The following is a 16,855-nucleotide window of genomic DNA, read 5'->3' on the forward strand; positions in this document are numbered from 1 at the left end:
AAGATACATCCCTTAGATGCTCCCAGGGAAGAACTGTATAGGGGAGAAACCATCTTTGTTGTTGGGACAAGTTTGGGCCAGATGATCCTCCAAAGCCCCTTTTCACCCCTGGGAGGTCCTCGGCTTTTCTGACAGACCCAGTCTCTGAGAAGCAGTCCCTACTGGCCAACGGTCCAACTCAGGCTAGTTTCTTTCGGGCTCTCCTTTGTGTTGCCTTTGATGCTGCCCCCTATCCGGTGAAAGCCTGCTCTGCTTCCTGAACCTTCCCAACCCCCAACTCAGGACCAGCTTCTTGTCTGCCACTGTCTCCATGATAACACCCGCCAGCGACCATGCCTGATGTCTGACTTTCTGGCCTGGCTCTCCCACTTCAAAAACAGTGCGCACGCAACTAGCACCTGAGCTGGGGCTGTTGATGCAGGACATAGGATGCCCCTGTGAAGCTGTCCTGCTCCTGCGGTAGGCGTTGGGGTTTCTCCAGTGCTTATGACACAGTGTTTAGAAGCAGTTGGCCCTGGGTTCAGATCCCAGCTCTGCCATTTTACTCTGCTGAGTGATTTTGGCCCAAAAGTTTCTCTGCTTTTTTGAACCTTGAGTTCTTCTCTCAAAAAGAAACAAACATTTGACAAACAGCAACCTAAAAGTATACATTCTATACCTGTAGCTTATTCAGTCTTCTTTACATCACTAAAATGTTTTTCTGGGTAGTTGAGTTAAAAAATTCATCAAGGAAGGCCTTGAAAAGGAAGAGAAACCATAAAGGAGAAGAAATAGTTCCATTCCTGTGTTCCTGAATCACTGATTCCCATTTGGAATAAAGTGTGGTTCTCTCTCTTTCTTTAATGTTTATTTATTTTTTGAGAGAGAGAGAGACAGACAGAGAGAGAGGGAGGAGCAGAGAATCCAAAGTGGTCTCCTGCTGACAGCAGAGAACCCAATGTAGGGCCTGAACTCATGAACTGTGAGATCATGACCTGAGCCAAAGTCAGACGCTTAACCGACTGAGCCACCCAGGTGCCCCACATATGGCTCTCTTTTAAAACAAAAAATGATTTGGCCTGGACCTTTGTTTGAGAGACACAGCCCTTAGAAGAGGGTGAGGGGCAGTGGCCATGGGCTGCCTGCTGGTATAGTAGGCTTAGGGGTTAAGAGTCCAGCATCCACCCAATGGCCAGCAGGCCCAGGTCTCTGCCCAGCCAGCCTCTATGTTCAGAGCTGTGTCTTCACCTCACTTCAACCCGTTCTATAGGGGCAGCCCGGCCTTCACCCCAGTGGCATCTTATGTTCCAAATAGCAACAGAAGATCTTGGCTTCCACTGAGACCTCAGGAGGAGGGGAATATCTAGGGAAAGCTGTCCTCAAACTTGGAACTCACAGAAAAAAAAAAAACATCCTGGATCAGATTTCCTTTGCTCAAGGATCTTGTCCCGGAATCCAAACAGCCCCGCAGTCTCAGAACCAGCCCTGCTGCGTGGAATATAATGGAGGTACTGTTTAAGATATTATATGTGTGAAGGGGAAAAAGGACATATGAGAAAAATGCTTGAAAAAAATGGATGGTTTTTAAATATGAAAAGTTTGGAAAGGCGAGTGGCGCATTCGCCAGACACGGCCTTGCCACAGTCACGCGAGGCTCCCTGCTGAGTCTGGACCCTTCCTTCACTTTGTTTCTCCCATGGGCTCTGTGTCTGAATGACACAGGAGTCTAAATGACCTATTTATTTTGATAAGGCCTCAGAGTGGGGTTTTTGGGCCAGCCTTATGTGGAAAAGCAATTCGTACTGACTAGATTAATTGGGTGTTTGCCCAAATTCCCCTCCACATTGGACCATGTAGACACAACTGAAGTGCAAGGCTTTTTGGTCAAATCTGCCTTAGGTTTAAAAGGATTCCAAGTAGGAAAAAGAAATCCTAACAGTTCACTTAGGTAACAGGGCTTGAGGAGAAATGTGAGGTGGTCTGTGTTGGACGCCCTTGGCTCTGCTGAGCACCCTGGTCTGAACAGCCTACAATGTCATTTTCATGGTGTGGTTGTCCTCACTCACTCTGGCCATAGCGAGTACCAGCCTGTGTCTGCTCTACAGATCAGCTTTTGCATCATTTTCTTTTCAAGGCTCTCTGGTGATAGTCTGATGTTTATTGTTCTGCCTTGTTCTGTCTTCTTGTGTAGTTTTTATATCCCCCTTTGCCTGGTGATAATCATTTGGAATAGAGAGACTGTGTCTTCCTCACCTTTGTTTCCCTCGCCTACTCTAAGATGCTTCCCCTCCCCAATACTAGCTTATTGGACTTAATCTATATCTTTTATCTTACAACATATTCATTCATTCAACCAAATTTTATTGAGTGTCTACCACTGTGTTAGACACTGCTCTATGCACTAAGAATACAGTGATGGCTAGACACACATCCCTGCTCTGTGGAACTTACATTCAAAATAAACAGTAAACTGCAGTGTATATGGAGAAGGTGGTGAGTGCTGTGGAGAAAAAGAAAACACTGAGAGAGAAATAGACAGTCCTACAATGGGGAGGGCTTCACTGAAAATATATGATTGGAACAAAACCTTGACCTGTCTATTGTGAAAATAGAGCTCTCCCAGCACCATAATTTTCTCAGGAAGAGTGACCAGTTGGACCTATGTTGATCTGAAAGCCCTTCTGGAAAGTCAGTGCCCTTTTATTAGTTCTTTGGTTAGTGAGAGTTACTTTGTGTTGGAAGACAACACAATTAGTGAGAAAACTTGACTGTGTTTTTGACGTTTGGGTGAGGACAGTAAAAGGTGAGAGTCCAGTCCAGTAAAGAGTTCACCAGTTTCTGCATATGTAGAATCAGGGTAATTGGCGACACTGTGGTCTTAACCTCACATGGACTTAGGATTGCCATTCAGATCCAGAAACTTAAAATCCCAACATTACAATTTGCCTTTTAATCTGCATCTAAAATGGTTTGCAGGAAAAAGCAATTCTCTGGGGCCAGTGTAGGAAAAGTGGACAGACTGGTTCATCGTGACAGAATACTCCATCCTTGTGGCCTGGTAGGTAAGCATGAAATGCTCCCATCCTTGAGTTTAGCATCCACACAACAAAAAAACAGTAGTTAAACAAAAAGAACCATCAATTCTTGGTAGGTGGAATGTGATCTCACTTATATAATAGAATCAGAGGCTTCTTTTCAGACTGGAAGAGACCTCAGACATTATCTAAACCAGACATGCAAATTAGCACAAGCCTGGAGGCCCAAAGCCTGAGAGAAAGCATATGTGGCCATATAAGAATTTTAATAGAAATTGAAAGTATGACTCATAGCATAAAAACTGCCATTCTCTAAACTCCTCTAGGATATTGGGCAGGAGTGATCATTATTTTGCAGGCAGGCCAAAGACTTTCAAAGCTCAAAGTTTTTTCAAAATTATACCAAGAATGATTTTCATCTTTTTGGACAGGTAGTACCTAGATCTTATCAAGCATAAGGTTGTTTGGGGTGTTAGCACATGCACCTAAGGATTTTCATTAGAAGGAATTCCATAATTTCTCTTTAATCAATTCCAAGCAGGGAACCAGCTCATTGCAATCAGAACTCTGGATTGGAGTTCAGAACTCCTTCATTTGCTTCCCATCTCTGCTGGTGACCAAATGTGTGAATTAGGGCAAGGGACTTAATCTCTCTGAATCTCATTTATCTATAAAAGGAAGGTATTTGGGGGGAAAATGATTCTTCTAAATTCAAGAGTTTAGAATCCAAATGGCCCATATAAACCCCACTGGGTTCTACTGAGGAGAAATGAGATCATGTACATGAAAATGCTTTATATACTCTGAAGGGTCCTGTAGAATTATAGCTGCTATCCTCTTCCAGAGTTTAATTCATTGGAGAGAGGAAGTTAATTTTTCTTGTATCAACCAAATCTAATTTCTTTTGGTTCTTTCTTTAGTGAATCAGAAGGATTGAGTAAATATTGAATTAAATTGTCAAAGACTCCAGTGAATCCATCAACCAGACCCATTCATTCATCAATGGTATTTACCAAATATCTACTGGGCTGGAAAAAAAAGAGGTAGGACCTTATTCAAGACTACCTCTTGTAATTAGGTAATTAGATTCATAGATACCTTATGAGTGTAGTTGGGGTTTAGAAAGTGATTGTAGTCTTTGGGAGTAAGGAAGAAATATTTTTGAAGAAGGTGAGACTTGAAATGGGGGCTTTGAAAGGTGTGTTGAATTTTAATAGACAAAGTAATATTCCCACTTAATTACCACATTCTCTTTAGAGTATGCCTGACACAAGAATTTGAGCTTTATCAAGGAGGCATGTTTAAACTTTTTGCTGATCCTCCCATGTGGGAGCTTACAGATCCCTGAGATGAGAGAGGAAAAGCCCACACAAGTCCTGGCTAGTGTTTCTAGCTATAGTATTACTTCCTCAAAGACTCCATCTTTTCCCAAAAGGCTCTTTCATGAGAAATAAGTTCTTTATTTTCTTATATAGGAGCTTTTTTTTAAAAGAGAGTAAATTGTTAACATCTATAAAAAGAACTTGGGAAATGCTTTTATATTAAAATAACAAATGATGCTATGGATGCCTTGGCTTTTCACTCAAGGTGCCTCAAACACCTACACCTCTATCTGGCAGGAGAGAAATTTCTCTCTCTCTCTCTCTCTCTCTCTCTCTCTCTCTGGAGAGACAGAGAAGATATAATTTGTCTTATAGCGTGAGACTAAGCCAGCTTCTTTCAAATATTTTCCAATAACTACCTCCCGCAAACAACTTCCCTGTTTAATTTTATATCAGTATATTTTCCCAAAAAAACCCGCATTTGGACTATTTTGTCTTGAAGTGGCCACCAGTAGGTCCCCTGGAGCCCTTGTGGACTTCCTATTTTCCTTCCAAAGTACTTTGGGAACTCACTACTCAAAATAGCCAACAGGGGTCACTTCCAGTTTCTATTATTAACCAAGACCACATGGTAATTGAAATGGAGTTACACAAACTATGGCCAATTTCATTTTGAGTTGTAGCTCTGTTATCTGGAATGGGATGAAATGTCTCAGTCAAAGTGAAACTTGGTAGAGATGAGAGGCCTAAAATAGAAAGAGTCAAGAGTATGGAGATGAATTGGAGATTCAGAACTTGAATGGCCCACTTAGTAAGTGTGAGATGCTACCGAGAAACTGGCGTTAACTGGGGGTGGGCACTGCGCCCCGCTGGGCACTGCCGTGGGAGGCCCCTCCCTAGTGGCTGGGGAGAAGTTGTTGTCTGGCCAAGTGATTGGCAGGGTGCTCCTAAGGTCAAGTTGCCTGCAAATATCTTCCCACAGACTTGCACCTTCTTTCCTTCGCCCTGCTAGGTTTACTTAAAGCCATTTTCTCTTATTAAAATACAGCAGAGCTCATCCATTCATTGTCATCAGTCATTAACGTTGCAGGACAAGTTGGTGCTGATTGGGTTCTTGATTTCTCCAGGGAGCATGTCAGAGTAGCTTCAATAAACATAAAGACAAAAGACATGCTCAATGAGGGCAGGAAGGCCAACATGGGAACTTGTAAACAGCCAGAATCAGGACTAGGGGCCTGAGTGTCTTTGGGCATAGGGACAGGAAAAGGCCAAAACTGTGGTGGCAAAAAGTATGCTGATGCAGAGCAAGAAAGGCACACTTCTTCTCCCTTAAGTATTCAAATAAAGCTCTGGCTTTCCATGGTGGGGGTGATGTCAGGGGACAAGATTTCAGAAGCAATGGAAAGCACTTATTATAAGAACACAAATCTCTCAGTTCTGACTTCATCCCGGGTCTGTTTGCCCAGCACAGGCACAGAGGAATTGAGAAGGGTATGTGGGATGGGGCGGCTGGAATGTCCTGGAATATGTCTTCAAAATGCTCACAGGCATTCTGGTATCCTTCTTTCTCTTCCTTGAGAACCATGGGTCAATTAAGCTTACAGAGGGAAGGGATTGCTTACCTGTTGTAGTTTGAGGGACATTTCACAAATACATTTATTATACTGATGTCTATTCACTCTCATTCTAAAAATTACATCTGTGGGGTGCCTATGTGGCTCAGTAGCTTAGGTGTCCAACTCTTGATATCGGCTCAGGTCGTGATCTCACAGTCATGGGATTGAACCCTGTGTAGGGCTCCATACTGAGCATGGATCCTGCTTAAGACTCTTTCTCTCTCCCACTCCTTCCTCTCAAAATAAATAAATAAACATAAAAAAATTAAAATTAAGTTTGTTGCCATCCTTATTGATTAAGTGTTACATAATATATAATTTCATTTTCTAAATCTTTTTTCCTTTATTCTTTTAAATGTACTATTGAATACAAAAGATGGTGTAATGTCATGTAAATCATAAAACATATTAATGAAAAGCACATCCATGAAACCACCTAACATGCTTCTTGAAATGCAAGAATTGTGGACACTGAGTCAGGTTCCTGAGTTTTTGGACAATAGCAGGAATCCATTAATCTAACCAGGTCACCTTAGTAGCTAGGTGACATCAGCTGCCTGGAAGAAGTGGGCCTTTCCATGGGGTGGTGTATGGAATAGGAAGAGACAGTTGTGAGGCCTTGATTCTGCCTGGTGAGCCAGAGGCTGCAGTCATAGACTCCGTTCTCATACTAGCTTTGCAGTTTGGGGTTAACTTCTCTGTGCCCCCGTTTTTCATATGTAAAATGGGAATAATTATAGGACCAAGTAAATAAGGTTGTTATGAAGTGTAAATGTGAAGTGAATGGAAAGTTCTTGGTATGTGTAAGCACTCAATAAGTGCTAGCTGTTATTATGAAGGAAGGTGATAGGAAAGGAAGGTTGAAGTCGGTAGGAGTTACATTTTTCCTGTGATACTACTTTTCCTTGGCTTGGCTCTCCTTTGCCTCTTTCTGCAATGGAACACAGAGCCAGAGGATCCAGATTTGAAGGGCTTCCAAGAGGAGTCTAAGCTGATCAAAACTGGGCCAAAGGGTGAAGCAGAACCATATCTTGTGACTGGAATCTGCTTTCAGCAAGTTCTTTCCTCTCCTCCTGGATGGGACTGATCACAGCTTTGGAAGAATCACCTTGGGGTGAAGTGAGGGGGAAATGGGAGGCAAGGTAGAAAGGAAAGGCAAGTTCCATGCCACCTCTGCAGCAGATGAAGCCAAAATATCACTTGAATATTGGGAAACACCATAGTTTAAGGCATTTTGCCTATAATTTTCATCCATCTACCCTGTGGCCTTGTATAAGACAAAGTCCCTAGCTCTAGCATGCTTCAAGCTTTGCAAAATAAAATACTATTATGACAGAATCCATTGAATGTTGACCTGGGGAAACAGTGGGTATAAGCAAAGTGCTCTGGGAATGGGTGGATGATCATACTGAGGAGATATCTTAAGGCGTGAGGCACATTCTTCTCCATTAAATATTCAAATATAGCATTGACTTTCCATTGTGGGGGTGGTGTTGGGAGAGATTTCAGAAGTAGCTTTCTAAGACACAGATTGGGGTGAGGGAGACAGGGGAGAAAGGGTATGTGCCATTGGGCAAAGCTGTCACATTCCTGAACCCTGAAAGCACCTAGACTGTTCCAGGACGTGTGCCTGTGGATCCTGCCTGGCTTAACCTGGAAAGCCTTCATACACACACACACACACACACACACACACACACACACACACACACACGGAAAGGCTGTGTTTTGCCTCACAATTTCACCATGTTGTGGCGGCACGGTCAACTGGTCTGAGTAACTGGAGGAGCCAGGATTGAGAAGGACCCGCCTGAAACTTTAGGAGGTCACCATGGTTGTGTGTGTGTCCTCCCCATACAACCCTGGGGGTCTCATAGTTGACATGCATATACCTCTGAATTCTCTTCCTGCACTGTGATGGATGATGGTCTATTTCTTTAAAATAGTCAGTCAGTCAATCCAACACAGACACTGAGGGGAATGATCATGGCAAGAGACCTTTCCTTGAATATATATTTTTTAAATCCTCAAAGGAATAAAATGTATACAATTTGAATATTCCTGAGGCAGATAAGGTCCTTCATATAAGGGAACTCCTTCTTTAACTGGAACTAAAGGAAAAAAAGAAATGTCCCAACAAAATTCCTCTATACCTTCCTCTAACAAGGCAATGGTACAATATTGAAAGTCACTTGCCTCATTATTCTGGAACAAATTTACACTTGTCTTAGGAAACAGGCTAAGTATTTCCAATAATTTAGAGAAAGCATGTCCTAGTCGCTGTGTGTAACCCACACATGTGTGATAACAGTGCACACAGCACACCCATGGAAAAAAATAACAGTGCTTTTACTTAAGAGAAAGGAAGGATAATGGTTACTTAGAAAGTGTCCCAGACAAGCTGTCAAATTGAATTCGGAGAGCTGGAGTCTGCCTCCGGGACAGGGCTGGCTGGCTAAATTCCCTTGGGATTGGGGTTTCCTGCCTGCTACAGTTTGGAGACAACGACTCTTTGTTTCAAGCTCTCTCTCTTTCTCTCTCTCTTTCAATCTCTCTTGGTGAACACACACACACACACACACACACACACACACACACACACCCCAAACGTGTAGCTTTCCAAAGAGGGTCAGATCGAAAGCAGACAAAACATTAACTTTGGAATTTCAAAGAAAAACAGTTAAAAAAATAAAATGGAGAGAGCAAGCTACTGTCTATTCTATAATCATAAATCTTGCCTTTGGACCCTAGAAACAGCACACACTCACACACTCAGACACACACACATTCCATAATCATCCCTGCTGTGCTAAAAATGGATTAGGGTATTTCACCATAAAGGAAAAACATATAATGACAAAGTTCTTAATAAGCCCTCTTGTGAGGCCTCAATACCCTCAAATTTTAAGTGCATGTTAGATGATGTAGACAGAGCCTATGGAACCACCTAACCTGCTCCATATGAGATGTTATTTACTCCCTAAAAAGAACAGGCGATCACCTCACAGTGTTACAGGCCTCCTCCTATGGGTACACATGTTCAAGACTGATCCCCCACATGCTGCCCTATACGGGGCAGGCCCATGCCCAGCACCATGCTCACCCTCCCCTCCCACAGAAACTCTACCTTCACGAGGCCGCCCACAACCCACTCTTCCCCAAACGCTGTACTCTGACGTAACGCCCTCATTCACTACAGGATACACACAGTGCATAGCTTTAGAAAGAAATATTCTGAGCTCGTCTCTGGTTTGTTTGTTTTTTTTTTTTTTCCCATCAAAATGAAACTTCTCAAGGCATCTTTTAACTCGTGGAAAATTTCAAGGCCTAGAAAAGCAGAGAGAAAAGTCTACGAAAGTGTGGAGGGTACTTTATCCTGCTTTAATAAGCATGAACTCACGGCCAATCTCCTTACAGCTCTCTTCCTCCCTCCCACGCCCCCTCCTCAGCCCCCATTATTTGAAGCAAATTCCTGGCTCTGGGTTCCTTTGCTGAGCTTCCTGTCCCAAAGAGAGATGTCCAAGTAGCCTTGGTCTCTCAGTTTCACATAAGCCACCCCGAATCCATGCAGGGCCCCCCACCTCATGCTCACGTCACACATGAACCTTGTTGGGAGGCCTTGTTGCTCCCACAGAACAGATCGCCAGAAATGCTCATCTAGGCCCCTTCCCCAAAATCGAGCCTGAACACATATTGTGCCTCCACACTGTGCCCTCCACACATACATGGCAGACCCAGACCCACCGACTGGAGTCTTTGGGGTCTAGCACCTTCCCCTTGTTTCCATAGCCATTTCCAAGATTACCATGCTGTATATTTCCAGGGGTGTCTCATCTTTCACTCTGCTCTCTAAAATTAAATCATCTAAAGGACACCCCAGAGAGAATGTAGTGCGGGGAGAATGGCAAGATTTAGTGATGTATCACCCAAACTCCAGTACGCACTATTTCATTACTTACAGGCCTCATCTACAGATCTCTGATTATAAACCCCCGATGGCAGGTGCTGGTTGCACACCATATTTCTGGGGCTCAGCCTAGTGTCCCAAACATGGTAGGTTCTTAATAAGTAAAGAGGTGATGGAATAGGGTGGAGAAGGATGCGAATCACAGAATTTCGGTCCCTTTCTGACTAAGGTACTGAGTGACTTTAAGCTCTACCCCTTGTCCTTCACTCCCCATGTGGTCTCAGCTGGACCCATGTCTCCTCTGGCCTCACATCTCTTCTGTCACAAGAAAGGTTTGGGATTAACATTTAATGATTTTTCATCTGTCCATTACTCTCAGAGACCTTCTTGTATGTAGCATGCATTTTTCTAATTGATTATATGCAATTTCATTTATTCCTTATGAGTTCTACGTGCATCTCCCTAATATGTTAAGCAGCATGGATGTCTCATCCATGGTATTGCCGTGACATAGGATATGCTAAGATACCCTTCTCAAACTTTGGCACAGTGTCAGCCAATGGTAAACCCTCAAAAATATTATAATTATTTTGCAATGATACTAATTATTATTATAATTCATGGAGCAAACATATGGAGCACTTATTAGGTAAGTCAGATTTATGAGTACTGTATCAGCCCTGAAGGGGTACTAAAATTGTCCTCATGTTATACATTAGGATATTGACAGAGAGAGGGAGAGAGAAAGCAAGCATGAGTTGGGGAGGAGCAGACAGTGAGAGAAAGAGAATCCCAAGCAGCTTCTGAGCTGTCAGCACAAAGCCTGATGTGGGGCTCGAACTCATGAACTGTGAGATCATGACCTGAGTCAAAGTCAGATGCTCAAGTGACTGAGTCATCCAGGCACCCTGAGTCCTTTTTTAATGTTTATTTATTTTTGAAAGAGAGACAGAATGTGAGTGGGGGAGAGGCAGAGAGTGAGGGAGACACAGAATCCAAAGAACGCTCCAGGTTCTGAGCTGTCAGCACAGAGCCTGACGTAGGGCTTGAACTCACACACCAGGAGACCATAACCTGAGCTGAAGTCAGACGCTTAACCAACTGAGCCATTCAGAGGCCTCAAGCACTCTGAGTTTTTAATCAAGATGCTGCAATGCTGAAATAACAGAGGAATGCCTACCTTAGGAAAATTCAGAGCATAAATTAAATAATTTAGTTAATTTACATTATCTTTAGATGCTTGAATTAAATATGTTGAAATGATGATATGAGAAACAGCCTGGTGGGAGGAAAGAGCCCAGAGACATGTTTGAGCCCTGCTGTACTCTAAGACCTGGGTGACTTCAAAAGAACCCTGTAATCTCTCTGTGCCTAGATGTCATTATCTACAGAATGGGAATAATAATAATAATGCCGGCCCTGCTGTCTCCTGGTGATGGCGTGAGGCGCAAATGAGATAATGGATGTGCAAATGCTTGGCAAACAATAAAGAGCTGCAAAAAAGGGCTGCTGCTATGTGCACAGGCCCCTGCCATCTGGAAATCTCCTTGAGGGAAGCCGGGCTCTTGTTAGCATGGTCTTCAGAACCAGTTAGGCATTTCTCTACAAAGGACGCAGAAAGGTAGTTTCTCCCCCCTGTTTCCCATATTTAGAGCTTAAGCAGACAGACTTTTTATCCATCAGCCAAGGCAACTGCTAGCAATGGCTATTCCACAGGCAGACAATCTACCGGCAGTGGAGAAGCGATTTTGCATTTAGCAGCAGGTTCTGAAAGCCTTCCCAGGCTGGGGCAAGAAGCTCAAGGCTACACAAGCCCTTGGCAAGTTTACGAGTTCCAGGAGTTAATAAACAAGGAGCTCAGTATCCTCTGACTTTTGGAGAGTCAGAGGTATTTAAACAGATCCAGCATGAGGAGCTAAGGAAATAAGGGTTTAGGCATGCAAAGCAGCCCTGAGAGAGAGAGGGCACTGATCAGATTGCATGCTTATTTTCCAGCCGAGAGCAGTGGGAGGCCCTCGGTTTACCCGGAAAACGAGATGGAACTCTACCTGCACCCCCAAATACACTCCCACCCCGATGTGGAGGGTAGAGAGAACAGGTTTGGAGTCAGTGGTCCCAGCTCCAGGATGGGGATGTACTTGGAAAGGCCACTTAACTTCCAGAACCCCAGTATCCTCCCTATAAAATCAAGGTACCAATACCATGTCTACTATTTAATACATACGATGAAGGCTTATGAGAGGAATTTCTGAGATGTGAAGTTAGGTACTAATGTAAACTTGTCAATGGGGTGCCTGGGTGTCTCAATGGGTTAAGCGTCCGGCTTCAGTTCAGGTCATGATCTCACAGTTTGTGGGTTTGAGCCTCACATCGGGCTCTGCTGACAGCTCAGAGCCTGGAGCCTCTTTCAGATTCTGTGTCTCCCTCTCTCTCTGCCCCTCCCCCGCTCACACTTTATCTCTGTCTCTCAAAATAAAATAAAGACATAAAAAAATTTTTTTAATAAACTTGTCAAAACCAGTGATTATCACATCATCAATGATAATAAAAAGAACGAATCATAATTACGTGGTCTCTTCACTCAACCCACACCTTCATCAGTGAACCAATAGGTCCCACTCTTTTTTTACTAGGGGCAACTAAAGGTCAAGCTCAATCGCCCAGTCCATCCCCAGAAAAACCCTGGTGGAGCTCTGAGCTGGGTCTCCTCTTCCTAGTTCATGTCTGCACTTTAGCATAGGGCTTCTCAATTTGAGCTGCAGCTTATGAGAGTAACTTGAAGAGCTTTTAAAAAAATTCCCATTGTCCATGTGTCACTCCTAGATATTCTGAACTAATTGATCATGTTTGGAGCCTGGGCATCAGCATTTTAATTTTTTAACTTAAATTTTTCATTTTTTTTATTATGAGAAAACATCCATAACAGAATTTACCATTATACTTTTCAGTGTACATTTCAGTGGCATCAAGGACATTCGTGCTGTGTAACTTTCACCATTGGAACTTTTTCATTGTTCCAAACTGAAACTCTGGAGCCGTTCAATGACAACTCCCTATCCCCTCCTCCTCTCGGCCCCAGAAACCATTTTGCTTTCCTTCTCTATAGATTTGCCTACTCAAGGTGCCTCATATGAGTGGGTTGTACAATATTTGTTCTAGGGGACCAGTATTTTTTAAAAGCTCTCCAAGTGATTCTCTGTGCAGTTCAGACTAGAAGGCAGTGCCAATCAGGGGTTGTGTATGAATTCATCTCTGGGGAAAGAGAATATTAGTACAGGAGCATGGATGGAGATGATAGCGGAAAAATTGCAGAGAGAGGGAAAAATAATGGCAAAAGCTTCAGATCTCTACTGAAACAACATATAGGCCAGATGGAAATCCAGCTAGAAGGGAAAAGCTGTTTTTGCCAGGAAGACCATCTGAAGCACGGAAACTCTGAATGCTACAACCTGGGGTTCAGCCCCTGCTGTGCTGTTGACTGACTGAGTGCTCTTTAGTGAACCACTTAATATCGCTGAGCCTCACTTTCTCCGTCTGCAAAATGGAGTCTTAACTACCTTTTAGGATGTTTCCAGGTCAAAAGCATGAGGCAACGCACCCGACAGTGTCCAAAGTATTACAAAACCTCATATAGATTACAGTTGTGGCTGCTATAGTAAATGAGTAATAATTCCTTCTATCCTAATTTATTTTCTAAAGTGCTTTAACCTTGATAAGTAAAGGTCAAAAGAGCACAACTGTTTTAACTGGGTCTGATCCGTGACGACACAATACTTCATTTAAAGGGGCTTAGAGACTGTTATAAGTTAATTTTTAAAATCAAGTCTATTTCCTGGGCACAAATAACCCTCAGAAGGAGCAATCATTTTCAAGAGACAAGCTGGAAGGGTGATTATGCCATTTTAAAGTAAAAAAGCATTCTAATTTGATAAATGAATGGAAGAAGCACTAATAGACATCATCTCTTCAACTTCTTTCCTTTGTGCTTGATGCCAGCACCTGCCCTTTGTGAGGCACAACACACACACACACACACACACATACACAGAGCTCTGTTGATCTCGAAGAACTCTGGGTTTGTTTGGGGCTGTGTGTGCACCTCATTCAAACAGATGGAGCCAAGGTTGCACGGTGTCTTCTCTTTATTTTTCCATTTAATATTTTAAGTAATAAAGATAGCTATTAGAGAAAAAGCAGGAGAGGAAGAGAGATAGACACGTGCGCACGCGCACACACATACACAGAAGAGAGAGAGAGAGAGAGAGGGAAAGAGGTGGGGTGGAGAGTGAAAAGGAAGGAGAGGGGAGCCTGATTAGCTTTGTCTTGCTAATGCACTTTGTTTTGTGGATGATGGGCCTTTCAGACAGATTCAGACCACCTCACAAGGGGGAAGGCAACAGAAGCAAGACAGCTCAAGTGGAAAGCTTTACTGGGGACAAAAGATGCACCTGCAAAGCACAGACTTAATGGTCTCTAGAGGCCAGGGCCGATGTTGGGAGATAAATGCCCCGGCACCACCTGAATGAGGTCCTGGCAGCGTGCGTTTGCCTGGATACTACAGTTAATTCATTGCAGAAGAGGGGTTGTTGCCCAGCCAGAGCGAGCCACTCCTGCAATAAGCCTGAATAAGCCCAGTGGAATTGCAAATGCTTGGTCGCCTGCACACAAAAGAACCAAGGGAAGGAAATGCAGTATGGTAGGTAGAGGAGAGGGCTGAAAGCTAAGACCCTTGGAGAAGTAATGAGTTGCTGCTCATCAATGCAGTTCAATTCAGTCTTGCTTCTAAAGGAAAGTCTTTATTTTAAGCCCATTATCAGATATTCTCTCATTGGCTCTGCCCCAGAGTCTCACTCATTGCCAGCAGGGTTTAATCTGTACAGCTGAAGGAACTTTGAAGGATCTCCTTCCTTTTCCTTTCCTCCCCTTCCCTTTCCCTTTCTCTTCCTTCAGTCCTTCCTTTCCATTTGCCCCCTTCTTTCCAAGAACTGGATCCCTATCTGGAAATGAAATTTTAATTCAATAAATAAACCAGATCAAACAGAGTGGTCCTGAATGAAAGCATAGCCCTTACCTATGGCTCTAGAAAGAACATCCCTTTAGAAGCCAAGAGCTCAAGAGTCAAACTTTTACTGATTTAGTTCAGTCCTTTTATTTGCCAGGAAACTAAGATTCGGGGCATGAAGTGATTTCCCCAGACCAAGCCAAAGGTGCCCTGACCTCAAATTTAATATGTTTGTCACTATAATACATTTTCTCTCTTACAGACATCTGCAACATGATGTTAACTAGGTCAGCAAGTAAAATGTGGCTTGGACAGTAGAAAGAGTCAATATGACTTTAGCTTCATAGCAAATTGCAAAAAAAATCTGACTCGGAAAGGAAAACAGTAGCATGAATAGGATGGACCCAGAGTGGGTAGGAGGTGGAGGAGAGGAAGCAAATGAAGCCACAAAAGCAGATTCATCATGTTGTATATTCCTTCCACTAAATTCTCTGGTTATCATCTGATTATAAATTGTTAACAGGAAACACAAAGTCCTATGTGATCAAAGGTGTGACTGGGGCCAAGACCCCGAGGCTTTTTGGGTCTGCCTCTTCCATAACTCATGAGGATTCTGAATAAATGTTCTCTAAGGTTTTTCCCTTAGAGGAGCGTCATGTTTCTCTGAAACGTTATGCTGTGCTATACGACACGCAACCTACATGGAAACTTCTGCCTTCATTCATTATTTTATAGCAGACGTGCTTAAAGAAAAAATAGCAAAGTAGAAAGTCAAGAAAGAGAGCGTGTTCGCCATACTCCTATTCACTCTTTAAGCCACCACTCAAAATTCCCCTTCTCCGTGGATTTTTTTTTGCTTTAGGCAGATTTTTTTCACTTATATTTTTTCTCCATTAAACCAGGTACCATGAATTATTCCCTTGTTTAAATGTCTGGAATCTAACACAGTATCTGGAGCAATATATCCTTACAATGTTTCATAAACAAGATGCTGAGAAGTGCTATTGTAATCCTCACTGGCAAAAATTATTTGTTGAGGTTGTTTCCTGTCTCTCTCAACCAAACCAAACCAAGTAGACCAAATCCCCAAATTACCACTTTAAAAATAAATTGGCACTGCTAAAATTTGTTAGTAAAAAAAAAAAAGACCCTTAAAATGTAGCATTGCAAGAATTCTTAAAAACCTTCATTTCATTATGTTCAACAGAGAAAAGCCCCAGCTCCCAGCATTGAAAGGGTGTAGTACTTTAAAAGTAACACCTTTTATTTCATGGTGTAACAACTTTAAGTCGTATCTTTCATGTTATTGCAAGATATTTAAAAACCTTACTTACTTTTTAAATGTTTTTATTTTTATTTTTGAGAGAGAGAGGGTATGAGCAGGGGAGAGGGGCAGAAAAAGAGAGAGAAAATCTCAAGCAGGCTCCACACTCAGTGTGAAACCCAACATGGGGTTTGATCCCACAACCCTGGGATCATGACCTTAGCTGAAATAAGAGTTGGATGCTCAACCAACTGAGCCACCCCCAGCCGCCCCAAAACCTTGCTGCATTTTTCCAGCTAGTGCAGGTAGGATATGCTTTAGCTTCTTGCCTTGCATGCTAAAAAAATCTGAATGGAACAAAAATTTTGGTGCTTGAAAATTAACAAGGGATAACCTCAAAAAATGGAGTTGGGAGGCCAGAATGAGGAACCTAGCAGTGGGGGAGGGGCAGTACCACTCACATGTCAATTGCAGGAAGAATCGTCAATTATAGACTTCAACAGATGTACCAATTGCCTACCACAACAGATAACTCTCAACAGGAAAGAATCATCAGTCATAGGTGCCAGCAGGGAAAGATGTATATTGCATCTCCTATAGAAATCTGCCCCTGAACCTCAGCCCATAAGCAACTGTGCTCACCCTGAGATCTTACTTTTATCCAGTGGACTTCCCTTCAAAACAACTCCTCCTGGGGCACCTAGGTGGCTCAGTCGGTTGGGTGGCCAAC

At 42.9% G+C, this 16,855-nt stretch overlaps 1 protein-coding gene across 3 annotated transcripts in view; it reads right to left on the reverse strand.

Annotated features, from left to right (window-relative positions):
- FLI1 (Fli-1 proto-oncogene, ETS transcription factor) overlaps positions 1 to 16,855 on the reverse strand; it is a 119,279-nt gene that overhangs the window by 13,208 nt on the left and 89,216 nt on the right. The window lies entirely within an intron of this gene.

The sequence above is a fragment of the Suricata suricatta genome, chromosome 11 (assembly GCF_006229205.1).
Source record: "Suricata suricatta isolate VVHF042 chromosome 11, meerkat_22Aug2017_6uvM2_HiC, whole genome shotgun sequence".
Lineage (NCBI taxonomy): Eukaryota > Metazoa > Chordata > Mammalia > Carnivora > Herpestidae > Suricata > Suricata suricatta.